This window comes from Adiantum capillus-veneris, chromosome 9, assembly GCF_014529385.1.
Source record: "Adiantum capillus-veneris isolate H3 chromosome 9, ASM1452938v2, whole genome shotgun sequence".
Lineage (NCBI taxonomy): Eukaryota > Viridiplantae > Streptophyta > Polypodiopsida > Polypodiales > Pteridaceae > Adiantum > Adiantum capillus-veneris.
The window spans coordinates 105,789,227-105,816,198 of NC_140939.1; the positions used below are offsets into that span (position 1 = coordinate 105,789,227).

Consider the following 26,972-nt stretch of genomic DNA (forward strand, 5'->3'; position numbering starts at 1 on the left):
CTCCCGTCAATGTCTCACTTGCAAAGGGGGGGAGAAAAGCCATTGTGAGGGAATCCTTATGTGGACTATGCACGACTATCCTGGGCTTGGAGAGATTTATGATATATCCTTTCTCCTCTCTCTCTCTCTCTCTCTCTCTCTCTCTCTCTCTCTCTCCCCCTTTAGCCCTCTATCTCCTTAACGATATGATATGTATGCAGGGTTGTCCACATCGGGTCACAATGCATGTCCTACTGAGGCGGTCCGGGGCGGGCAACAAGAAGAGCAACCTCTAGACACCCTTCAAGGCTCCCGTGCTGCTCAATTGGGTTGGGGTTGGAAAAGAACAACAAACACACACACAAACCCGCAACCTAACCCTACACAAATTTGGGGCACCACCTAGTTTTGGATGCGAACTAGGACGCGTAACGAGAGAGAGAGAGAGAGAGAGAGAGAGAGAGAGAGAGAGGGAGAGAGAGAGAGAGAGAGAGAGATAGTGCTCGGGCTGCTTTGAAACGTATCGGCAATGATCAAGCAAACACAACTATATATTTAAGAAAGAGAGAGAAAGGGGGAGGGGGTGCTTGTTGCATTAATACCTTCTTACAAATCTGTCATGACAAATCAAAGTGAGATTAGTATTTGTTCAACAAAGCTTGCGTAAATTTCACCACAACACATCACAAGAAAAGCCACCCCAATCACTGTCTTAAGGCCAGGGGAGTCCTCTCCACCCTGTCGCCCTCTTACAGTATGTGGGATTTATGGCTAGATTGATGACAACACCAGAGACAAGCTATCAAGAACTTAACAAAAAACACCAAGACACTTACACATCATTGTTGTCCATTACTTCACGTTGGAAGGGAGACAAAGTATCCAAGCTTAGTCCAAATCCACCCTCCTTGATTCAACGAATGTTGGGCTTACACTAATAGGAGAAATGATAGATTTCCTACTCTCAATTGAATGATCACTCTCTCTCTTACAATAGCATAGAGTTCCCTTGCTAATCCCCTATTACAACACATGCACATGCATAAGACAATGAGCTTCCACTCAAGAGCTCCTTCTAGAGAGGTTGAGTTTGGCTTCTCAAGCTATAGCATAGTGCTCTTGCTTATGGCTCCCCCTTTTGTGCTAGCTACACCCTCCTTTTATAGCAATTTTGAAGGCTAGGGTTACTTCTCTAACCATGGTTGGGTTAGATTTTCAGCAATTTATCTAATTTCCTTTGCTTGGAATTATCAAGAAGTTGGTGGGGAAAGAGAGAGGAGAGAAATGGAGGTGATAGGACTTTTCATAGTGGGTTAGTGTTAGTAGAGTTAGTATTAATTTACAAATGGAATTGGATATTTACAATGGGAGTATCCATGTAGGATACAAATAAGGAAGAAAAACTCTTAAGAGGTAAGAAAAGGTGGATTTCTTACAAGGTTGATGCTCCAAGTGTCTTGAGTAGGGCCAATTTTGACGCTTGTTGACGGTCCACTAGCTTTGACGGTACATTTTTTCTCCACTCTTGACCTTCCTTGAGAGACAAGGTAATTGAAGCTGAGTAATCAACCACCATGATGCTGTCTTTTAAGAGAAGAGGCTGAATTTTGTGGTTTTTTTATAGATATGGGTAATTTGGAGGAGGAAAAATGAGACTAGGTGGTCAATTTTGGAATGGAATTGTGTGTGGGAGGTATGAGTTCACCATGGTTTCTCTTATTCTTCAAGGTTGAGGAGAAGGTGAGTAGGGTGCAGAGAGGAGTGGTGAGAGAGGTGGGGATGATGAGTGGAGAAGTGTGTGTGAAAGAGGAAAATGATAAAGTGGAAGAGAGAGTGTGGCTGCATAGTATGGGAAAACTGGGGTCCACTAATAAAATCATAACTCACAGATCGTAGCTCAAAAAAATATGAAAAAATTTGAGGCAAAAGCTCAGCCCACCAGCTACAACTTTTGTTTGTATCACCGTTTCAAATTCGGAGAGCAAGTGAACTTTAAAAATTCAGCAAAACCGACTGTTTTTTTCCACTGCACAAAGTCCTTGTGGGGTCCTTCTTTGGATGATTCTTTTGAATACCTCCAAGAGTGGGCCCTCCATAGTGCATGTATGCATGCTACCTACCCTTGACCTTATTTGGTAGGTCTATAATTGAAGATATTGTTGAGATCATGATATAAGTGAATAGTACAACTAAGAAAATCAAATATTGAGGGGTCTAAAAATATATGTACATGTCAAATATAAATAATATAGGTGGAAAAAATATAAAGGGGTCAAAATAAATCTCTCTCATCATAAGTCTACCATAAAAAAATGAATATTTTTTATGGTCTAATTTATGAGAGTAATAGAGAATAGATGTAGGAAGGAAAAAAATCACAATAGTGAAAAAATATACACATAAAGATAACTAGTTTTTTTGTTTTTTTGTTGGGATGGAGTTACACCAAATATAAGAGAAGCTTACATGAAAATATTTCTATATGGAATAAAGAGTATGAAAAATGGTAAGAAAAAATTGTGGTAATGGTGAGGCAATGTACAGAGCATAAATAACACACACCTAGGTAGAAATATTTAAATAAATACCAAAATAATTATGAAAAAATCTTTTATTTAGGCCCTATATACAAAGAAATATTTACATACGCATGGGCCATAATATACTTATATTTTTTATTTTTTTGGCTCAACTAACCCAATGACTAGCTAATTGAGGGTTTTTTAAGAAGATATGGAAAAAGTCCCGTGACTCACGCACGCCTATGTACAGTGAAATGGTAGGGATAGCCACAGTGTTTGGGTGATTTTGGTAGGGTGAGGTAACTCACTGTGGCAATTACAAAGAGCCGAAAAACGGCTATCATTAGCCCTCCCCTTGGATGATGGTATATTCATGTACCATCATAGAGCATCTTTTCCAAAGAGAGTGCTTCAGAGTCCTTGACGAGATCTTTATTGTTTGGCCCCTCAGAATTTTGGCTAGAGTTACACTCATGCCTCATGTAACAATACTTACATGAGACAGTGGCCTTTTGACAGATGTTTGGTAGATCCTTTGGTAGAAGGCGTCTCAAATAGGGCTTCAAGCGATACCCGTTTACTTTCCTGGAGTGCTCTTTACCATTCAAGTCCATAAGCTGATAGTAGCTTGAATTGAAAGCCTTCTTGACTATGTATGGCCCTTGCCATCTAGTTTCAAACTTGGCATTAAAACGATTATCGAGTCGATTGTCATACCTTAGCACCAGATCTCCTTCATTGATGCCTTTGTCCTTTAGTTTCTTGTCAAGCTTCTCCTTCGCCTGCGTAGCTTTCCTCTTGTAGCACTCGTATGCTGCTTCTCTTTTCCACTCAAGCTCAGCTAAGGTAAGAAGTCGATCCATCCATGCTTCTTGATCATCTTGTGCTTCTTTGTCATGAAGTCGCATTGTTGGAATGTTGAGCTCAATTGGTTGTAAAGCCTCTTGACCATAGACCAAGTGAAATGGTGTAAACTCCATGGATTTCCTATATGTGGTTCGATACGCCCACAAGGCACCATCCAAGAAGTCATCCCACAACTTTGTCTTGTTTCTCACCATCTTTCTAATGATGCCTGCAATGACACCATTAGCTTTTTCTACCAAACCATTTGATTGGGGATAGTAGGGTGTACTGTGACGATGTAGAATGTGAAGTTCTTTACAGACTTCTGTGAGCAATCCCTTTCTAAACCCTGGACCATTATCAGAAACAATCTCCAAAGGTGTGCGAAATCTACAACAAATGTGAGTGTAGACGAATTTGCTCACTGTCCTCTCATTTAACTTTGCCACACTTTGTGCTTCCACCCACCTAGTCATATAGTCTACAGCCACTAGAATGTAGAGTTTACCATTTTTTGTCCTAGGCAGAGGACCCATAGCATCAATGCCCCACTTTTCAAAGGGTCCATTTGCAAGCACGATTTGCCTTGGACCATAAACCAATCTTCTATTCCCATTTACCTGACAATTGTGACAACTTTTACACCAATGTTGGACATCCACATGCAGACTTGGCCAAACATACCCCGCAAGCAAAATCTTCTTCATAGTTAATTCTTGGGCAAAATGACCACCACATGCTTCTTCATGCAAACCTTTTAGAATGGCTGGAATTTCCTCAATAGTTGGTACTCTTCTGCATACTTGATCCCTCCCTCTTTGATAGAGGGAGCCTTCTAGGAAGAGATATGCGCTTGCCTTCTTCATGAGTCTCCTCTTCTGAGCCTTCGTGAAGTCTTTTGGAAACTCGCCCTCCAAAATGTAGCTAATAATGGGAGTCAATGACTCCAATCCCTGGTATCTCGGTTGCTTGACAGTTGCTGCCACCATGATGACCTGCACTTCTTTCTCAACACATGTAACTACTTGCTGTGCAAGTAAATCGGCATCTTCATTCTGTTTCCTAGGAATATGATATAGTTTCACTTCTTCAAATTGATTAAACAATCTACGAATGGCATGAACTTTTGTCCTTAAGCTTTCATTCTTGCATGCCCAAATGCCTAAAATTTGTTTAACAGTGAGAAGTGCATCTCCCTTTACTATGAGACGTTTTATCCCTTGGCCAATGCACATCTTCAAACCATGAAGTAGTGTGTCGTATTCTGATTCATTGTTGCTAGTTGAACCTGGTAGATTGACCTTCTCTTTCATGACCACCTCTCCACTTGGGTTGAGCAACACTAGCCCTCCCCCTGCTTTCCCTATGGCTCGTCGAAAAGCTCCATCAAAGAACAAGGTAAAAGCATTGGGATTACTTTTTGGTGGTGGCAATGGTAGGGTCTTTACTTGAGGCACCTTAATTTCCTTCTCATGTACCCTATAAGTGAGAATCCCTGCCAATTGTGCACACACACTATCTTCTACCTTGAAAGAATATTGGAACTCTTGCAACTCCATAATCCACTTTGAGATCCTAGTACTAAGATTCATTTGAGATGACACCCAAGGGAACAAATTTTCTGCAGTGAGAACTACAAAAGGTTTTGGTAGCAGGTAGGATCTAAACTTTCTCACCGCAAACATGAGAGAAAGCATCATCAGTTCTGCTTCTGTGTAGTCTCTCTCCAAAGCATTCATGACCCTACTAGCAAAGTAGATGGGTCGCATCCTTGTACTGTGGGGATCTTGTTGTAGCAACACAGCACCAATTGTTTCCCTTCCAACACTAGAGCTAACAAAGAATGTGTACTCCCAACAAGGAGGCATGAGTGTTGGTAGCTCTGACAAAATGACTTTAATGTTACAAAAATACTCTTCAAGCTCATCAGACCATGCAAATTCTACTTGTTGTGTCAACTTTTGCAAAGGATGAAGCAACTCCGAGGCTAAGTGAATGAAGCATGACATATACTTCACCTTCTGAATGAAAGATATGACCTCCTTAAGACTCTTCGGTGATGGGAGCTCAATAAGAGCCTTTGCCTTTGAAGGATCCACCTCAATGCCTTTATAGGAAACCTTGTGACCGAGCAAGATCACTTCATCCTCACCTATGTGGCACTTGTCGGGGTTGAGCTGACCTCCCATGTCGTAGAGCTTCTTTAAACCTTCTTCTACCCTTTGTAGATGCAATGATTTTGAGCTATATATGCAGAAATCATCAATGAACACCCTAATTGACTTTCCAAAGAATGCGTGAAACACCATGTTCATGAAACGTTGGAATGTTGCAGGAGCATTTGTCAGACCAAATGGCATGACTCTAAAAGCATAACAACCCCAAGGAGTGATAAAGGTTGTTTTCAATTGATCTTCCAATGCGATACCTATTTGAAAGTAGCCTGAGTAGCCATCACACACAATGTACTTCTCATGACCAGCTACCTCATTTAGTATCTCATCCTGAAATGGGAGGGGAAAGTGATCTCTTTTTGTTGCCTCATTGAGTGGACGGTAATCCACACACACCCTCCACTTTCCGTTTTTCTTAGGAGTGACAACAACGGGAGAGACCCACTCTGAATTCTCCACTGGATAAATAAAACCTGCTGCTAGAAGCTTTCTTACCTCCTTGAGTAAAGCCTGCTCCTTGATGACTCCTAGCCTTCGTAGCTTCTGAGCCTTAGGTGTGGCCTGTGGCTTCAACTCAATCTTGTGTTGAACAACATCTACTCCACGCACATCGGTGTAGTCTTTAGCAAAAAGCCTAGGAAACTTCCTTAGCACACATTTGAACTCCTCTCTTTCATCCTTTGTAAGTGTTGTTGATAGCATAACTTCCAGCATCCCTTCATCTTGAACACCTTCATTCTCTTGAGGACCTACCTCCTCCAAGCCTTGACAAGAGGTCTCTTGGTTGCTTGGCTTAAACCTTACCCCCATGACTTCGATGGAAGACTCCTCTTCAGTAATGCTGCCACTACTTTCTTCTTCTGAAGTGCTATCGGTCCAACCTTCTTCCGTCTCACTTTGAGATGATTCTTCATGGAGCTCCTCTTGGCGTTGCTCCTTCATGTCAAAGACAACCTTCTTATGATTGTCATTCCTGCAAATTAATTTCCCACTCTCCCAATCCTGCAAAGCTCGCATTTTCATTAGCCATGGTCTTCCTAGGATAAATGGATAACCACTTCCCTTGGTCGACATAACATAAAAATCCACCGCTTTCTTAATGCCAAAGGCCTCTACAAAGACATTTTTACAAATGCCTACACACCTAGCCTTGCTATTGTTTGCCATCTTGACTTTGATTTCAGGTGTCTCATGGATGTGCATGCCTAGTCTTTGCATGAGTCCCTCTGTCATGATGCAAATTTGTGCACCCCCATCCACTAGACCTTTCCTAACCAATCTTCCTTTGATGTAACAGTCTAGCACCGGTGTAATGTCCTCATTCATTTCAGCTTGTGCAATTTTTACAACAGGCACACTCTCTTTTACCTTTCTCCTAGTGCTAACTGCCCTTGTTAAATCCCTCCTAACTTGTGGACATAATGCAAGAAATTGAGGCCATGAAATATCAGGACCCTTACCTCTCATGTCTTCCAACAAGTTGTACGGAGCCACACCATGTCCAAGAGGGAAGTCTTGGAGGTTGATACGACGTCGATTCCTCTTGGTTTCCTTGGTTTCCTTTGCCTTCTTGCCTTGTCCATGGTCACTCTGTGATGTGACTCCTTCTTTTTCTTTACCTTTTCCTCGACCACGCTTAATGCCATTGGCTTCCATGTCAACCTCATTTGAATTTGTCACCTCTACCACATGCACATTTGGATCTAGCAAAGGTGGAACTCCTTCTACCCCTTGTGGAGGTGGTCTTGGTCCATTTGGCCTTTGTAGAAGCCTTGGTTGTTGACCAGCTCCTTCTCCTGCATTCATCACTGGGTAATTCAAGTTAGGTCTCCCTGGCTCTCCACGGGGCCAAGGACAATTATACATCCCATGTCTAGACTCTCCGCAATTCCAACATTGCAAGACTCTCCTAGTTCGTGGCTCTCTCTCTTCTGACTTCTTTGCTTGTCCCTTTGGACCTACAGCTTGTGCAAGGTGAATTGACACGATGCTTAAAGATTCATTTAACTTCTCAATCACTTCAGCCGTTATCTCAGGAAGCTCCCTAGATGTTGATGCTTGTGACTTACCTTTGGGTCTAAGAACTTCTATTGGAACCTCTCCCCTTAAGCACTTGAGTTTTCTATACTTCTCAGCAGCCCTAGTTTCCGCTGCATCAAAAGTAGCAGGTGCACCCGCCTCAACTTTTACCTTAAGGTCAGGAAAGAGTCCGGCTATGAACCTCTCCTTCTTTAAAAATTCTGCACCATCACCAGGGTTAGCAACATTTCGTATCCATAGAGCCCAAAGACGTAGAAACTCTTACTTGTACAAGTAGTAGTCATCTAAGTCTTTTTGCTTATGAGAAACAATGTCTTGCCATAGTTTTTGAGTGTTTTGGGGATCAAAGAAGTATCTCTTAAAACGATTCAAAACTTCTGTGTAATTCCCCTTAACTTCCTCAGGCAAAGAGTCAAACCAAGTACTAGCATCTTTCCTAAGGACCACCTCAAACATTTCTACACGTTCTTGATCGGTTACTATCCTCTTGATACGGCAAGACATCTTGAAATTTGCTAAAAATAATTCTGCATCCTCTCCAGGCTCTCCAAAGAAAAGAGGATATCCAGACATTTGGCGTTGGCTCTCCATTATTATGAAAGATTACAACACGAGTTACGATAAGGGATACAATAGAGATTTAGAAGCACTCGCCTGCAAATGAAGAAGTAAGAAAATACCACTCTAGGTTTTCTTCCTCAGCTATCCAAGCTTCAATAAGGTCTCGATTTGTTTGATCAAAACAAAAAGGTAGACTATTGATGAGCTCTAAGAAGGGTTGAAATTCTTCAAAGCTAAGGCGATAAACAGAAATCTCTAGAACTTCATTTTCTGGATCCAAAAGAGCAACCACGTCCCAAGTGATAAATTGCACTTTCTCTACAATTCCCAACGCACAAGCGGTTTGTATAAAAACTAGATCTTCATGCTCGTCGAAGGCCGTGAGAAAGTAGCAATTGACTAGGAGCTCCTTTCCTTCGAGTTCCACACAATCGGAGTGAGGCAACCTTCTCACAATTTCATAAAGAACATCCTCATCAAGTCCAATCAAGTTTGCAAGATTTAAAGACTCCACTTGTGCTACAAAATTCCTGGACAAAAACTCCTTAGGATTATGGTTAAATCATGCAAAAGCATAAAGAGATTTACAATGTCTCTATGAAAAAAGTGTCATAGAAGGTAGAGAAGGATGAGAATTTATACAAATTTGCAATCTTCTCTATGCTCTCTTTATTAAGACAAGCTCTGAATACCTCCCTATCTCCTTTGTTGAAAGCGAAAGGAAGACTATTAATAAGACGCAAATGAGGAAAAAATTCACCAAATGTGAGTCTATGAAGCATGAACTCTGGCCGCAAGTTTCCTGAAGAGTCTTCCTCAATGGTGAAATGCACTCGCCAAACGCCAAATTTCACTCTATTTACCAATCTTAGGGCACACACTAGTTGGATGAATGCGCGGTCTTCCTTAGTGCCCAACAACAAGAGGAAAATGGAATCCACGCGTAGGACCTTCCGTCTTAACTTCACCACCCTCTTGTTATGAGGGAGACGCCTTACTACTTGCTCCTGCAACTCAATTGGTAATAGAGCTAGATCTCTAAGGATTGAACTTTCACTACACACACATTCCCAGTTAGAACAAATGATCGTTTTTTTGTTTCTTGTAACAACTTGGACAAAGAAAAAACAAACATACACACTATTTTGCCGGGCTGCACTTCATTTTAAAATAAAATGAACACATGTACATCAAAAGAAGTGTGGTAGTTGATGAGAGGTAGAATGACAGGGTTTGGTGATGCAAGAATTTCTCCTACTCTTCGGGCACCAAACATGAACACCATTCGTTGTTGAAAATGGATCTTTCTACTAATTGCAACGTTTATTCTAATGTGTGGAGTAAAATGAAAGGGAAAAACCTCTATTCCTGGGCCATTATCCATGGCCTATGCATGTCCTAATGCTTAAAATAACACAAAAATATAGACGTCCAAGCTAATATCGTACCTAATGAGAGGCAAAATAAAAGGTTTTACCGAAGTGTTTATCTCGGCTAACCAAAGAGGACCTAAAATTCTACGAATTACTCGTTGAAATTGCAACTTAGTACTAACAATTATGTGTACCTTTTGCCTTGCAATGGGAATGAAGGGATCATACAAATTCTCGTGATTCATGCAAGCTACTTGATTATGCTAAAGGTTGAGCCTTCACAAAACATACACAAGCCTGTTCCTCCGTGGGGGCACCAATTTGAGGCGGTCCGGGGCGGGCAACAAGAAGGGCAACCTCTAGACACCCTTCAAGGCTCCCATGCTACTCAATTGGGTTGGGGTTGGAAAAAAACAACAAACACACACACAAACCCGCAACCTAACCCTACACAAATTTGGGGCACCACCTAGTTTTGGATGCGAACTAGGACGCGTAAAGAGAGAGAGAGAGAGAGAGAGAGAGAGAGAGAGAGAGAGAGAGAGAGAGGGAGGGAGGGAAAGAGAGAGAGAGAGAGAGAGAGAGATAGTGCTCGGGCTGCATTGAAATGTATCGGCAATGATCAAGCAAACACAACTATATATTTAAGAAAGAGAGAGAAAGGGGGAGGGGGTGCTTGTTGCATTAATACCTTCTTACAAATCTGTCAAGACAAACCAAAGTGAGATTAGTATTTGTTCAACATAGCTTGCGTAAATTTCACCACAACACATCACAAGAAAAGCCACCCCAATCACTGTCTTAAGGCCAGGGGAGTCCTCTCCACTCTGTCACCCTCTTACAGTATGTGGGATTTATGGCTAGATTGATGACAACACCAGAGACAAGCTATCAAGAACTTAACAAAAAACACCAAGACACTTACGCATCATTGTTGTCCATTACTTCACGTTGGAAGGGAGACAAAGTATCCAAGCTTAGTCCAAATCCACCCTCCTTGATTCAGCGAATGTTGGGCTTACACTAATAGGAGAAATGATAGATTTCCTACTCTCAATTGAATGATCACTCTCTCTCTTACAATGGCATAGAGTTCCCTTGCTAATCCCCTATTACAACACATGCACATGCATAAGACAATGAGCTTCCACTCAAGAGCTCCTTCTAGAGAGGTTGAGCTTGGCTTCTCAAGCTATATCATAGTGCTCTTGCTTATGGCTCCCCCTTTTGTGCTAGCTACACCCTCCTTTTATAGCAATTTTGAAGGCTAGGGTTACTTCTCTAACCATGGTTGGGTTAGATTTTCAGCAATTTATCTAATTTCCTTTGCTTGGAATTATCAAGAAGTTGGTGGGGAAAGAGAGAGGAGAGAAATGGAGGTGATAGGACTTTTCATAGTGGGTTAGTGTTAGTAGAGTTAGTATTAATTTACAAATGGAATTGGATATTTACAATGGGAGTATCCATGTAGGATACAAATAAGGAAGAAAAACTCTTAAGAGGTAAGAAAAGGTGGATTTCTTACAAGGTTGATGCTCCAAGTGTCTTGAGTAGGGCCAATTTTGACGCTTGTTGACGGTCCACTAGCTTTGACGGTACATTTTTTCTCCACTCTTGACCTTCCTTGAGAGACAAGGTAATTGAAGCTGAGTAATCAACCACCATGATGCTGTCTTTTAAGAGAAGAGGCTGAATTTTGTGGTTTTTTTATAGATATGGGTAATTTGGAGGAGGAAAAATGAGACTAGGTGGTCAATTTTGGAATGGAACTGTGTGTGGGAGGTATGAGTTCACCATGGTTTCTCTTATTCTTCAAGGTTGAGGACAAGGTGAGTAGGGTGCAGAGAGGAGTGGTGAGAGAGGTGGGGATGATGAGTGGAGAAGTGTGTGTGAAAGAGGAAAATGATAAAGTGGAAGAGAGAGTGTGGCTGCATAGTATGGGAAAACTGGGGTCCACTAATAAAATCATAACTCACAGATCGTAGCTCAAAAAAATATGAAAAACTTTGAGGCAAAAGCTCAGCCCACCAGCTACAACTTTTGTTTGTATCACCGTTTCAAATTCGGAGAGTAAGTGAACTTTAAAAATTCAGCAAAACCGACTGTTTTTTTCCACTGCACAAAGTCCTTGTGGGGTCCTTCTTTGGATGATTCTTTTGAATACCTCCAAGAGTGGGCCCTCCATAGTGCATGTATGCATGCATGCCACCTACCCTTGACCTTATTTGGTAGGTCTATAATTGAAGATATTGTTGAGATCATGATATAAGTGAATAGTACAACTAAGAAAATCAAATATTGAGGGGTCTAAAAAAATATGTACATGTCAAATATAAATAATATAGGTGGGAAAAATATAAAGGGGTCAAAATAAATCTCTCTCATCATAAGTCTACCATAAAAAAATGAATATTTTTTATGGTCTAATTTATGAGAGTAATAGAGAATAGATGTAGGAAGGAAAAAAATCACAATAGTGAAAAAATATACACATAAATAGAACTAGTTTTTTTGGTTTTTTGTTGGGATGGAGTTACACCAAATATAAGAGAATCTTACATGAAAATATTTCTATATGGAATAAAGAGTATGAAAAATGGTAAGAAAAAATTGTGGTAATGGTGAGGCAATGTACAGAGCATAAATAACACACACCTAGGTAGAAATATTTAAATAAATACCAAAATAATTATGAAAAAATCTTTTATTTAGGCCCTATATACAAAGAAATATTTACATACGCATGGGCCATAATATACTTATATTTTTTATTTTTTTTATTTTTTTGGCTCAACTAGCCCAATGACTAGCTAATTGAGGGTTTTTTAAGAAGATATGGGAAAAGTCCCGTGACTCACGCACGCCTATGTACAGTGAAATGGTAGGGATAGCCATAGTGTTTGGGTGATTTTGGTAGGGTGAGATAACTCACTGTGGCAATTACAAAGAGCCGAAAAACGGCTATCATTAGCCCTCCCCCTGGATGATGGTATATTCATGTACCATCATAGAGCATCTTTTCCAAAGAGAGTGCTTCAGAGTCCTTGACGAGATCTTTATTGTTTGGCCCCTCAGAATTTTGGCTAGAGTTACACTCATGCCTCATGTAACAATACTTACATGAGACAGTGGCCTTTTGACAGATGTTTGGTAGATCCTTTGGTAGAAGGCGACTCAAATAGGGCTTCAAGCGATACCCGTTTACTTTCCTGGAGTGCTCTTTACCATTCAAGTCCATAAGCTGATAGTAGCTTGAATTGAAAGCCTAATTTACATTGTAGTTCATTCTGCCGGTGAGTATGTGTATATGTCAGGACAAGAAAGTCAGGGATGCTATTTTCAAACTTGGAGAGCTAGTAAGATACAGCACAAGACTCCAATCAACTACACTTTTTTATGTACACAATGATCTCAAATAGCACTTAGTGTATCCTTGTGTGTTTTCTTACATATTTGTAAGCTCCAAGGAAACCAAAATAGATGCTATCTCTAATGCTCAAACACTTGCAACAGAAATTGTGTGTGCCATTGAGGATGCATTTCCTCGATCGGTCCTTCTTAGTCAAATCCACCTCTTGGTTCACGTGGTGGAGGAGATTTCTATATGTAGAGTAGTGCAGGCACGATGGGTGTTCTTCTTAGAGAGGTTTTTAAAGGCTCTCAAAGATTTTGTGTGGCTATGGTCTCAACCAGAGGCATAAATGGCCGAAGTGAAACATTTAATGGCCAGGTAACTTGTGTGTAGCGGAAAATAGCATAGACATAGTGAGCATTTCATTAGAATAGATTCCTAATGATCATATCAAGAGTGCTTGGCCGATGGAGAGAGCAACAAAAAGCATAACACCTAGTTAGATAAGCATGAAAAATCCTTCAAAAGAGAGAGAAATTAAGCTATTGACAATAGTTGAGGACCGGATTTACATGGAGCCGGTCCCCCCTCCAAAAGGCTTTGTATTATAGGTTTCCCCAATCAAGGGAGACATTTTACAATACAATTCTTTGTGTTCTTTCAATAACTAGCTAGTGCAATGAAGATGGAAACTTCAAGCACTAAGAAAACACTTATAAAACACAACATCAATTCCCTCACATGGTATAAGACCCAAGATCTCACACACAATGGAAGATGGTGAGAGCTAGTGGGGTGTGAGAGTAGATTGAGAGGAAGAAGGAGTAGTCTTACGAGAAAAAAGTATATCTCCTCACCTAATCACTCATAATAGCTTAGTAGTTAGCATGGTAGAGGAGACGAACATGCATTGAAGCTTGGATCTTGGTTGGATTTGCATCACAAAGCCAACATACTACGCCATTTCTTCAATTGAGCCCGCACAAAATTATTGTTTTTGCTCTCCAAAATCCATTTCTTTGAAGACAGTGGCTTTGAGATGTAAGTCCCAAAACTTGTCTACATATTTATGAATGGATTTGTAGGGAGAGAGCTTCAAGATTCACCATTTGGTGAGTACTTTGTCTTTGGCATCGGTGGTCAAAAACTGCTTCACAATGGAAGCTCTCAAAGATTTCCATGTTTGTGGAGCTTCACTGTTTGCCTATAGGCTAGACCATCATTGCGTGGTGGAGTTTTGAAAGTGCATAGCTACATGGTGTAGCTTAGAGGAGTCCGTGAAGTACTCATCTCCAAACGCCGCATCGAATTGTTGATGAAAGCCAAGACATTGTCTGTAGCTCTAAAGGTACCATCGTAGGTAAGAAAAGAGATGCTCTTTCCTCCCTTTTTGAACTTCTTAAGATTGGACAATCTCTTCCACGCAGAATAGGATTTCCTATCACCTGTTTTTTTTTATGGTTTCAAAGTTGCACCATTGCTTTCTTCAGAAGGTGAATAATTTGAGTAAGATGGAGAAGAGGGTGACCTCTTTCTCACCTTTTTCTTGCCTTGGTCCTCCTTGTCTGCACCATCACTTTATTCATAAGAGGAAGAGGATGAAGAAGATGGAGAAGAGGGTGACCTCTTTCTCGCCTTTTTCTTCTCTTGTTTTCTGTCAACCCTCTTTGAATTATGGTTTGGAGAGGTGCGTGATGGTCTTCTTCGTTTAGGAGGTGATGGAGAGCGTTTTGCCTGCCGTCTTCGTGTAGCCATGTCCACCGAGGTGGCAGGAGACTCACTTCTTTATCGTTCCTTTGTTGGGGGCTCTCGAGTTCTCCTTTGGGAAGGAGATGCGTCATCAAGAAGAAGAGTTTTGAGCCCTTCGTATGGATCCTCTTCTTCTTCCCAAATCGGAGAGAGGCCTCTTTTGGAAGTCACACAAGGAGGCTTCCTAGGTAGTCTCTCGTCATGGTGGGGACCTTGGAGAATCCCATGAGCAGGAAGCTGCCGTTGCACTTCACTTTGGAGGGATGGATTGCCCATGGCTTGTTAAAGCCTAGAAACAAGGTATTTAACAAGCATAGGGGCATCATTAGTAGCCTTCTCATTAGCAAAATCAAATCTATCAAAATTAATTTCACTCTCTTTACTATTGTCTGCCATTCTATCAATTTTTAGGTGTACTTTGGCACTTCAAGCCCTAGTTGCTGCTCCTCTTTACCCCTTTAGAAAAGCACTCAAGCTACTGTACCCATGGCTCGAATATCATTAATTGCAAGGAGTAGAAGAGAGGGTCTTTCAACACCAAAACAACAACGGGTCCTATCAAGCTTCTAATAGCTCAATAGTGGTTAAGCCATAGGCAAGCCCCGTAGAACTCCACTATTAAGACCATAGCTCTCTACAGTGATGCCCCTTTATCTGCATGAAGGCAGACGCATTGAAAGGCTGTAAAATCCCTATTCTACTTACTCAATTGCAATTAATAACAACAACCATTTATAGCTAGCTTGAGGACCTCCCTTCTTGAGCAAGAAAAGAGAAACCTTGTGCTCTGATACCAATGTAGCATTTAATGGCCTAGTAACTTGTGTGTAGCGGAAAATAGCATAGACATAGTGAGCATTTCATTAGAATAGATTCCTAATGAGCATAACAAGAGTGCTTGGACGGAGAGAGCAACAAAAAGCATAACACCTAGTTAGATAGGCATGAACAATACTTCAAAAGAGAGATAAATCAAGCTATTGACAACAATTGAGGACCATATTTACATGGAGCCGGTCCCCCCTCCAAAAGGCTTTGTATTATAGGTTTCACTCATCAAGGTAGACATTTTACAATACAATTCTTTGTGTTCCTTCAATAACTATCTAGTGCAATGAAGATGGAAACTTCAAGCACTAAGCAAACACTTATAAAACACAACATCAATTCCCTCACAGTCTTAGACCCAAGACCTCACACACCTTCGAAGATGGTGAGAGCTAGCAGGGTATGAGAGTAGATTGAGAGGAAGAAGGAGTATTCTTACGAGAAAGAGTATATCTCCTCACCTAATCACTCATAATAGCTTAGCATAGCTTAGCAATTAGCATGGTAGAGGAGATTAGCATGCATGAAGCTTGGCTCTTGGTTGGATTTTCATCACAAAGTATGGTGTGATGGGAGTATATATCCAATTGGTCCTTGCTTATTCTCAACTCCTAGTTCTTGAAAATCCAACATCTCTTTTACAATTTGCTGGAGATGGAGCAAAAGGTCTTTATGGTTACTGTTGCCATTTGTCGGACGCATCAAAGCAGGTAATTGCTTTGAATCAAAAATTGATTGAAGAAAATGCTATTTTAATCCAAAATCATCACTTGAGCAATCGAAAATCCAATTCTCTCACCGAGACTATATCTGAGCTAGAAAGAGATTTGAAAAAATCTCATATAAAGAATGCTGCTTTGGGATTGAGACAAAGATGTCGAACAATTTCTAAAATTGAAACATTGAAAGTTGGAGGTGGTGGACTTAAGACAAGAAATAGGTCCATAAAGTAAGTAGTTTATTTTATTTTGTTTCTTTGCAAGCTTAACATAATGTTTAGTTTAATTTCCTTGTTTTTCTTACATATCATGCTTTGTGTGCATTGTTTGACTTTGTAGGGACATGATGCATCCTGAAAAAGAAAACATTGATCCAATCATGGCACAAAAATTTTATTCTTCTTGATCTCATCATCTATTTCTCGGGAGCTTATTGATTCTTCCAAATTCAAGAAGGTGAAACATAATATTATTATGAGTTAATTAATGAAGCAGAGGTGAGTACTTCAAACATACGAAAGGTCATTGATGACAGTGGTATAAGTAAGATGGGTTATTCACAAATCTTTAAAGCGGTGAAAAATAGATTGAAAGATAAGAAAATATCTTCATCTGTATTGCCTACTCCTGCTAGTATGAAAACATCTAGAAGAATGCTCAACTCAAAAGTTGCAGACTTTTTGGGTCCTCCTCTACACATCGAAGGAGACTTTTCTACAAACAAAAGAGTGGTGCACTTCAACAAGTTCAACAATATATTTTTTGATTTGGAGAATCTTCAACAACAAATGGTCCATTTTTATCGAATTACTCCTGAAGAAGTAAACAACAAAATTATTTTTGTGATCAAGCTCGATGAGTGTGAAATGGTCAAGCATAAAAAGATTGAACGTGTGACAATCACACTCATGAATCGAGCACTTACAAAACAATTTTTTGGTCATACAAATTGTAGCCCAGATGAAGACAAGGAGAGAGATTTTAGTGTACAATCCAAAAATCATATTTGGTGGCTTGGATTATTTGAGGTAAAATGCTAAGTGATATTTTTCTTATCAAAACATTGCAGATTATCACACTTTTAAAACCTTATGAGTGACTGTGATTGATGGTTATATAATGCAGGTTGATAAGGAAGATCATGATATTTTATACTGGGCTTTTCATCAAACCCAAGTACCAACAATCATTCAAAAACAAACAACAGGAAAACTTTTACAAGTGAAGGGTGTTGGCAGTTTTTCTATTGAGTGGCACATGGCAGGTGACCTCAAAACATTGAAATGCATGTATAACATCTCGAAGGGTGCTCTCTTAAAATCCCCTTGTTTATATTGCATGCAATCAGCAGATTATTTAAATCAGCGAAGCCAATTACAAAAACCTACAAGGGATCTTGAAGAATCAAACTTCAAACCTATTCTAAATATTCCACTATCACATGTACATGTTTGTACATTACATGCATTTTACAGAATTGTAGAGAAAATAATCTACTTGTATATGCAATTTGCGTGGAAGCTCAAACCTGAAAAAGGCATCAAAAGAGGGTATTCAAAAAATCGAAGAAGTCCTTTCTAGCATTGGACTTCATGGAGGTCATGTCAACGTCACAGAATGCTCTAAAAGGTCAACAACATCACATGAAGTTCCGAAAAAACCATCAATTGGTGGTTTTCTATCAAACCATGGAAAGGTCTCAAACTCAACGATTAGATTTAACTTGTGGAAGCTATTACATAATGCAGTAAAAGATCATGCTGACACGAATGAGGCCAGGAATTGTAAAGCAGAGGTACGGATATCTTTAGATGAAATTTTTTCTATATTTGGCAAAAAAACATGGACCCAAGAGGACAACATTAAGTTAAGACTTGCAAGAAGCTTGGTCATCTCAGAACTTAACACATTACATGGTATGTTTATTTTTCTCTTATACATGAATTGTTTTTTTATAGTTTTATTTAGAGAGAAATATACAAACCACATGCTATTATGTACACATTAATTTTATTCATGTGTATAAATTTAATGTACTACTCGTTTACATCATATTTTACACAACCATATTCCATGGTTAATAAAACATATGGATGTCCTTCAATATGGAGCACACAAGGAATGGAAAATTCACACTATCAAGCACGAGGAGCTTATTTTTTCCATACACAACATGGGGGTGGAGCTACTAGAGTCAACAGGTACAAAGAGGTTTTCTTTTGTTTTTTATAGCAGGATGATTCTCCATAAACAAAAAAACAAGCTCTCAAAAGAAAGATGACAAGCACAAGCAATCATAATATCGTAGCAAATTCAAAGACGACAATGCTAGAAGAATTGTACCACACAACAAAAGTTAGATTCCTAGAGACTCAATAGAACCAGAGATAATAGAGTTTGGGTTCTTAATAATCAAACAACAAAAAATGAAAGTGTAAGCAGGTACACGAGCTACACACTTCCACTTGATATTTTCTACATAAATTTCTCGAGTACTTTCATGTCTTCCTCTCGAGTACTTTCATGTCTTCCTCTTCTTCCAAAACTCTTTTTGATGTATTTTCTTGGCCTTGAACCTTTTCAAACTCACAGTGTCATAGCAAATGTCTCTTTCCACCAGGCGTCAGCCTATTTGGATCTTTTTCTCCAATGGAAAACGCATATCCTGTGTACCTTAGATAATGTCCAGCTAAAGATCCTTGGAGACCATGCACATAGCCAAAAATTTTGATTGTAGTATTTCTTTCAAGTAGAATGAATTTGTTGCTATTTGCAGGAACTTTATAGCCACCAAGATACCTTGACAATGTTTTCAAAGCAAAAATTGATATGTATGCATTAATGGAATACTTTGAATGGAATATGATAAGATGTGGATTCGCTATTTTTCCTATATAAAACTTAAAAGCAACATCTCTACTAAAGTCAGGTTCTCTTGATCCTCCTGGTCTGTTAAAAAAGTCATCCTTGTGTGCTTGTACCTTCAAACCAAAGAAAAATAGATTGATTCGTAATGACAAATAGCTTAAAGAGATATACAAAAATAAGTGAAGAAGACTTACGCTAATGTTTTCATCATAGACTAGTTGTTTTTCATTCCAAATGTTGAACGATCCCTCGATCTTCTCCTGGTTTTGTGGGTCTTCTACAATTGGAATGGTAACTTGAGATCCTCTTGACTTTGCATCATTGCCCTTTTCATTTGGAGAGCGGGGATCCTTAATAGTTTGTTGTGCCAAGAGATTCTAAGAGCTTTTGCTGAGTCAAAACATGTTTCAAGTGTTTGGAATGTAGATCCTTGATCCACAAAGTCTTTATATTTCATTGGCTCATCATCAGTACCCACATTGAAATTCCATCTTTGAGCAAGAATAGCAAGCATTTCATCTTCTCTCAGATTAAAAGATCTTTGAATATCGGTCAATAGAACATACTCACATTCATTGAGAGGGAAGGTCGGAAGAATAGGTACAGGTAAGTGTTCCACAAGCTTACTTAGGCTTTCAAAGATCTTGGTGTCTGATCTAATAATTGCAAGATTAAGCTTTTTAGATCGTGTTACTCTGATAACATGTTGAGCTCTTCTTCAAATTCAACATCCTCATTGACCTCTCCAATGATAGCACTATTAGTCTCTTCGTCCTCAAGTTCCCCTTCATCGTCTTGAATAAAAAACAAATACACTAAGAAACCCTCATTCCTCTTAAGGAGTCGACACTTATGCTTGCACTTTGGACAATGAAAGAGAATAAGTTTGCTATTCTTAGGAATTTCCGCATATTTTTTGTTTAGCCTTGAAGTTGCTGACGGGAAATCTTTTATAAGATTTGTTGCATGGACATAAACTTCTGTAAGGTAGGTTACTTCTCTTGCCCTCACCAGTCGCTCATAACCTAATGCTTGTTCCTCTAAGAAATATGAATGAAAGGATAATACTTTTGTGATGTCAAGAGGAGTATTAAACATTTTGTAGTAGAGATCATAATCTTCAAGGGCTTTGCTATCATAGATTAGCTCTATAAGAAAACTCTCTGGGTCCTCTATTTCTGTCACAAAAACCAGTACAAGATTCATATGCACATTTTTTTTTCTTTGCAAGCCATTTCAATAGCACAAAGTTACCATTTTTAGTTTTCTTTTTCTCAGACTCTTCCAGGTCATTGTATATACTTGAGGATCGACTTTGCTTTGGAAATATCGTCTTGGTTTTCTGGCATAGCCATGGTCTTCCACACAAAAAATAGAGATATTTATTCTTTTTTCTTAGCCAATATTACAGGCTTCAAACCATATATATATATATATATATATATATATATATATATATATATATATATATATATATATATATATATATATATATATATATATATATATATATACATATATACATATATACATATATATATATATACATATATATATATATACATATATACATATATACATATATATATATATACATATATATATATATACATATATATATATATATAATTTATTTATTCCTTGCTAGTTGTACCATACATCCTTTTTATATAAACAATTTGGTTCTCTCATTCAAATTAAAAAAATTTAAATAAAAGAAATTTCAAAGATAAGGACCCAAATTTACACATCCTATGGTAATTGCATGTAATATTCATGCTGAAATGTCCTCTCCTACTCTACTTTGCAACCAATAATATTGACTAAAACTAGATACTCAGAAACCCCCCGACCGACAGATACCACTACGTCACTTATACGTCATGATTTTATTCAACTAGATCTCCGCATTCATGGCTACTACATGATCCTAACAAATAAAACGTATGAGATATTCAAAAGATCCCCCTCCCCTTTTTGTCCAGTCTCCCTCGCCCTCTAAAACCTACACTCCAACTAGGTCTGCGCGCTACAACTTCCTTGTCGCCCTTATCTTCACGGCCCTTGCCATGGCAATCTCCCAATGGCTCCCACCCTACCATGGTCTTGTTTTTCCCTGCTCTCCTCACCCTCTTTTGCCTCCTTCACACCCTCTTCTCTCATAGTCGTATAACCCTGTATAAAGTTGAGTCGCTCTCTTTCCTCCTATGCAAGCAATACAAAGATTGACACTCTGTGTTTCCATCCGTAGACCATCATCTCTCTCTCTCTCTCTCTCTCTCTCTCTCTCACACACACACACACACACACACACACACACACACACACATTAGGAAATTTCGGAGGTCATTTGGAGGGCCATATGAAGAGAGAGAAAAATAGAGCGCGTCCAATGAGCACGAAGGCTACGTTACGTAGGAAAGTACGTGGAAAGACTCAAAAAATAGGAAAATAGCATAAACTTTCACGAATCTAGGATTGTGGCATCGTAATTTCTTTCCTTTTACCGAGTTGTTAGGTGCTTTTCAGTGGTCCCACTTCTGATATTCTCTTATGGTCATTAACGTACTGGAGGGTGACCATTAAGCCCGCACAAGATATTGGAATTCTAAAACACTTTCCCTCCTCCATTAGAATGCTTTCAAAGTGAATCTCCCTCCACTAAAGCTTTTCTCTGAGAGCTATGGCTTCCATGTCTTCTCACCCAAGAAGCTCCAGGTGTTTACTGTCTCTCACACCAACAACCAACAGCTGCACTTTGCCTAGAAGGCCAAGTAGTAGCATATCCTCAATTACAATATCAACTTCAATAAGTGCAGAGAACCAATGGGTTGGACAAAGGATAAACAAAGGTTCATGGGTCCTCATGCAACCAAGAAGACTCAAGAGGTCTAGTGGTATCAACGTTTACCGCTCAGCATGGAAGGCCAGAGTGTTGGATTTCAAAGTTGAAATCGGCAAAAGATCTGTAAAGGAAGTTCTTGTTCAGCATGTGTTTACCCATCCAGACGTGATAGCAAACGGTGGAAATGTATAAGATATACATCAACCACGTTGCAATTGTAAGTACTCTTGACATATGAACTTCATTTGATCTGTGAGTACTCTTGACATCTGAACTTACTGATACTCTTATTATAACTTTTCTTATATATTTTGCAATGTTTCTCCGTCTTCTTATGAGCAATGTCTCCATTCTTCACAGCTCAATTACATTAGATTTGTCATTTTTACTTATTGATACTCTTATTTTAACTCTTCTTATATATATTGCAGATGTTTATCCCTCTTCTTATGAGCAATGGGAGCCTGTGGAGTGCATAATAGGCCTCTTCCTTGTTGTTCATGCCCACATTGGTTCTCTACAGTATTCAGGGAGGAGCAGCAAAAGCCTGGCTGATGAAGGAATATTTTTTAATGACCACTTCTACCAACTTAGCTCAAGGAATAAGAATGGCATGTTGGTGAAAGTGCCTCTACCAACCGATTGGAACACTGTGGACTGGCCAGTTCCCGAGGAAACAATGGCGGAGGCAATGCGAAGTAAGCTCTACAAGGATATACAGAGGTCTCTACGTAGCTCTATTCCCACCAAACTGGTTAGAATTGCAAACTTTTGTCCTGCTGCACTCTTCATAGAGTTGTTTCATAGCTACAACATCCGTGTTACGAAAACTATGTTCATGTGCAAGTCCTTTCAGCAGTCATCCTGTGACAAACTTCTTGACAGAGGATGGTATGTAAAGGAAGAGATTGGCTTACGGTGCGAGGTCGCGCTTGATACTCTAGTTGTCAAGTAAATGATTGCAAGCCAATCACTGTTACTCTTGTTTTGGTATATGCGATCACAAATGCTCAATAGTAAGTACACTCCTATGGACCAGGTTTCTGCAGGTTTGGAAGATAATCTTGTTGCGGATGTGGAAGTGATTGATAAAGAGCATGGCCTACTGTTGGTGGTTACAATAAGGGAGCTATGCAGTCTTCAGCAGTTGCGGCATGACATAATTGAAGAGTCAATGGACAGGGACCTATCAGATTTTTCCTTTTTCCTAGCTGGCCGTAAGGTGATGCGGCGAAGGGAAAAAGATATTTTGTGCAAAGAGTTGGATGGTCGGGTTGAAGTAGTGTCAATGTAATAGATATTCTTGCGAACCCAAGTGTATACAAATGACTTTCAATACAAGAAGTTTTTTGAGCTCATTTGTCAATTGTGCCCTGTGAATAAGTGTGCTTGAAATACATTTCTTTACCATGTCAAATCTCTCTCTCTCTCTCTGAATGTTAGACAAGACAAAGACATGATAGAAGAGTCATCTTAATTCATTAGAAAGTACAAACTCATCCATGAACAATGGACTGAGATACAATTTCTGTAAGTATGGAATCTGAATGTCTTCAAGGTAAAAATCGAAGGAATGCCCCTCGAAAGAAGGTGGTGAGATAGTTGTTCCGGGCGGATTTAGTTCTCCCTTTTCAGGAGTATCATCAATCAGTAGTGTATTAGTTGCATCAAAGGGTACACCGATTTGGCTAAACGGTTGGTACAAAAGAGGTAAGTGTGGTTTTTTAGGGTGGTAGTGGCCCTCGACGATAACGCATTTTATTTGATCATACAAAAAGGCAAAATCTGACGTGTGAGTGCCGCATACACTGCAAACTATTGTAACTAGTGACGACAAGTTTTGCCTTTGCATTGAAGACCATATGGCAACTCTGAAGCGCGGAAGAAGAAACTGAATAAATTCCTTGGTTCTTGGATGAAGCACGACTCGACAAGTTCCCATCCGAAACGTTTGCAAATCCTGAAATGGTTTTGTGTCACCAAGAGGCACGCGCATCAGCAGCAATCCATTGAGGTCCAAGATAATCAACCTCTGTAAAAGTTGACAAGTACATATAAGTAGTTAGAAGCTAAACATATTTTTCCATACTTGAATAGACATTACCGGAACAACCGTATCTACAGGTAGCTGCCTCGGTTGACCGGATTGCATCATCTATCCTTGCCTCATCCATCCTTGCCTGATCCATATCAGTTTGCTCATCCCTAGGCCTGCTTTCCTCATCCATATCCTTTTGCTCATCCATAGGCCTGCTTTCCTCATCCATATCCTTTTGCTCATCCATAGGCCTGCTTTCCTCATCTTGGATTTCATCCATATGCTCTTTTGGCTCCTCCACTGGCTGACTTGGCTCTTTCATTGTCTCCTCTCGTTGTACACTAGCACCTTCCATATGCTGATTTGACCTTTCCTCATCCTCGGCTCTTTCATCTTCTGATGATATGAACCCCTCGGCCCGTTGTGATTCCACTGTATCGGATGCAGGGGTTTGTCGTGGTGGCACGTCATGTATTGTCATATCTATAGTGCGGTCATCCAAGCCGCTATCTTCAGACTCTATGGGGCTAGACATAGTAAGCAGGTGTTGTATTAAACTTACCCGGTATCTTTGCAAATAATCATGTGTAGTCTTTTAAAGCACTCTGAAAAATTGAAAGACCACATGGTGAGAATTCTTCTATAAACTAAACCAAAACTGACTAAATGCATTGCCAAATGGTTACCTTAGTCATGAAAGGTTTTAATGCAAAGTATCTTTGCAGGAAATATTCTGCATGGAGAAGACATCTCCAGCCGCAAGAATTTACATCGGTTTGATTTGGGACAGGTACATCTTTGATTGGGGCCTTGTATAGTTCATACCTTCCACATAGCTTGCCATAGGCAAGCAACAACCTCTTTATACAACTGCACAAAGCAGTATCAAGATGTTAGCTTGAGGCTTCAAATTTACATGGATATCTATAAGAAACACTTTCTGATACATAACACTTACAGCCTAAGTTCAGGATGGGTTCCTTTTATTGAATTGAACACCCACACTGTTGGTTGGTCAACATCAAGGCATATGAGACTCCAGTGATGGTTGTTCTCATATGGAAAGATGATGACAGTAACTTCCAGCATAGCACAGTGGAGAAACCAACTCTCAAAGGTCCCAGATGGATTGTTCTTATGTCTAATAATCACTGACATTTGTGGATCAAGAAGAAACACCTCCGTGTGGGTGTGCAATGGGAGTTGACTTTTGATCAAGCTGCAGAGAGTATACCTGAGTTAGCAAACCTATTATCTGAGTTTTCAAAGCTAGCAAGATATTAACACTTACTTAAGACAAGCATAGATAATTGTGTCTGAAATCTGAGCATCTGGATTCTGCAATAAATTAATGTCCACTTTTTCCAGAGCTAGCTTTCTGGCTCCATCTACAAATGGTATCTCTGCAAGCAAACCATCCTTCATTGAAAGTAGAGTTTCTTGATTGCTTGCCTCTATGGACAGGGTCACATTGCATTCTGTTTGCCTCTGGGACTCCACTGCTACTTTTGCTTTCTCCTTAAGCTGTGCTTCCCTCATGTCCTTTGTTTGGCGAGCAGCAGTCTCTGCCCTTGCCCTTGTATTCACATTATGTGTGACATCTACAACTGTGAGTTGTGGCACTAGCTCAGGGGGGTATAACAAAATTTCCCTCATTTTCTTATCCCTGCAGACATTGGGGACCAGTAGTTTGTCATACCTCCACCTTATTCTTTTCAGTGTCTCACTATCTTTGTCCATTATAGTAACCCTATGGGCATGGGCTGCAACAATGGTGATGTCACTGAAGTACTCCAGTAGGAAGTCCTTTGCTGCTTCTTGTAGAGCCATCAATGCCACCACCTTCCACCTTTTGGTGCCCCAGGTACCTTCTTCACATATGGACCTCACCATCCTCTGAAAGGGCAGCTTTGGTATGCATAAATCTACACATTTCTGTGCCTTTCTGATTTCTCTGAAAAGTCCCATGCAGGTTTGTAACTTCTTCACCCTTGGACCTTTCAGAAATTTATTGGGTTTTCCAGGTCTTTTCTTTGGGGTTACAGATCTGCTACTTGCCTTAGTTGCTAATCCTGGTCCCTTTCTTGCCTTCCTTGCAGTGGCTTTTGTTCTAGCCATTTCACTCTATACAAATAGAGGAGTCTCTCTCTCTCTCTCTCTCTCTCTCTCTCTCTCTCTCTCTTTCTCCCTCTCCCTCTCCCTCTCCTTTCTATAGCTTAGCATATTTAGAGAGAGAGAGAGAGAGAGAGAGAGAGAGAGAGAGAGTGAGTGAGACTCCCATTACTAACGGCGCGCGTGGAGCATGTTTTGAGCTCAAAAAACACCTCCGCGCGCTGTTAGTATAAGGTAACAGAAAGACTCTCTCTCTCTCTCTCTCTTTCCCCGGCTTACTTCCTCTCTCTATAACACTCACACATACACACATAAACACATACACTGGTGGATGCACAGTACTAAAGGCGCGCATAGAGACATGCACACCGGTTGTGCCTCTCTACGCGCGCCTTTAGTATAGAGAGAGAGAGAGAGAGAGAGAGAGAGAGAGAGAGAGAGAGAGAGAGAGAGAGAGAGAGAGAGAGAGAGCTGTGTGTGTGTGTGTGTATGTTATATTTGTGTGTCTGTGTGTTTGTCAGTGTGTGTCTCTGTGTGTGTGTGTATGTTATATTTGTGTCTCTGTGTGTATGTTATATTTGTCTGTGTGTGTGTGTGTGTGCACGCACGCGTGTGTCTGTATGTGTGTGTGTGTGTGTATGTTATATTTGTGTGTCTGTGTGTTTGTGAGTGTGTGTGTGTGTGTGTGTGTGTGTGTGTGTGTGTGTGTATGTTATATTTGTGTCTGTGTGTTTGTGTGTATGTTATATTTGTCTGTGTGTGTGCGTGTGTCTGTATGTGTGTGTATGTTATATTTGTGTGTCTGTGTGTTTGTGAGTGTGTGTGTCTGTGTGTGTATGTTATATTTGTGTCTCTCTGTGTGTGTGTATGTTATTTTTGTATGTGTGTGTGTGTGTGTATGTTATATTTGTGTGTCTGTGTGTATGTGTGTGTGTGTGTGTGTGTGTGTGTGTGTGTGTGTGTTGT

The 26,972-nt window shown here is 39.9% G+C and overlaps 2 pseudogenes; one reads left to right on the forward strand and one right to left on the reverse strand.

Moving 5' to 3' along the window:
* Positions 1 to 16,486: 16,486 nt before the first annotated feature.
* Positions 16,487 to 17,626, forward strand: LOC147450935 (uncharacterized; annotated as a pseudogene).
* Positions 17,627 to 18,641: 1,015 nt separating this feature from the next.
* LOC147450936 (uncharacterized) lies at positions 18,642 to 20,217 on the reverse strand (annotated as a pseudogene).
* Between the last annotated feature and the right edge of the window lie 6,755 nt (positions 20,218 to 26,972).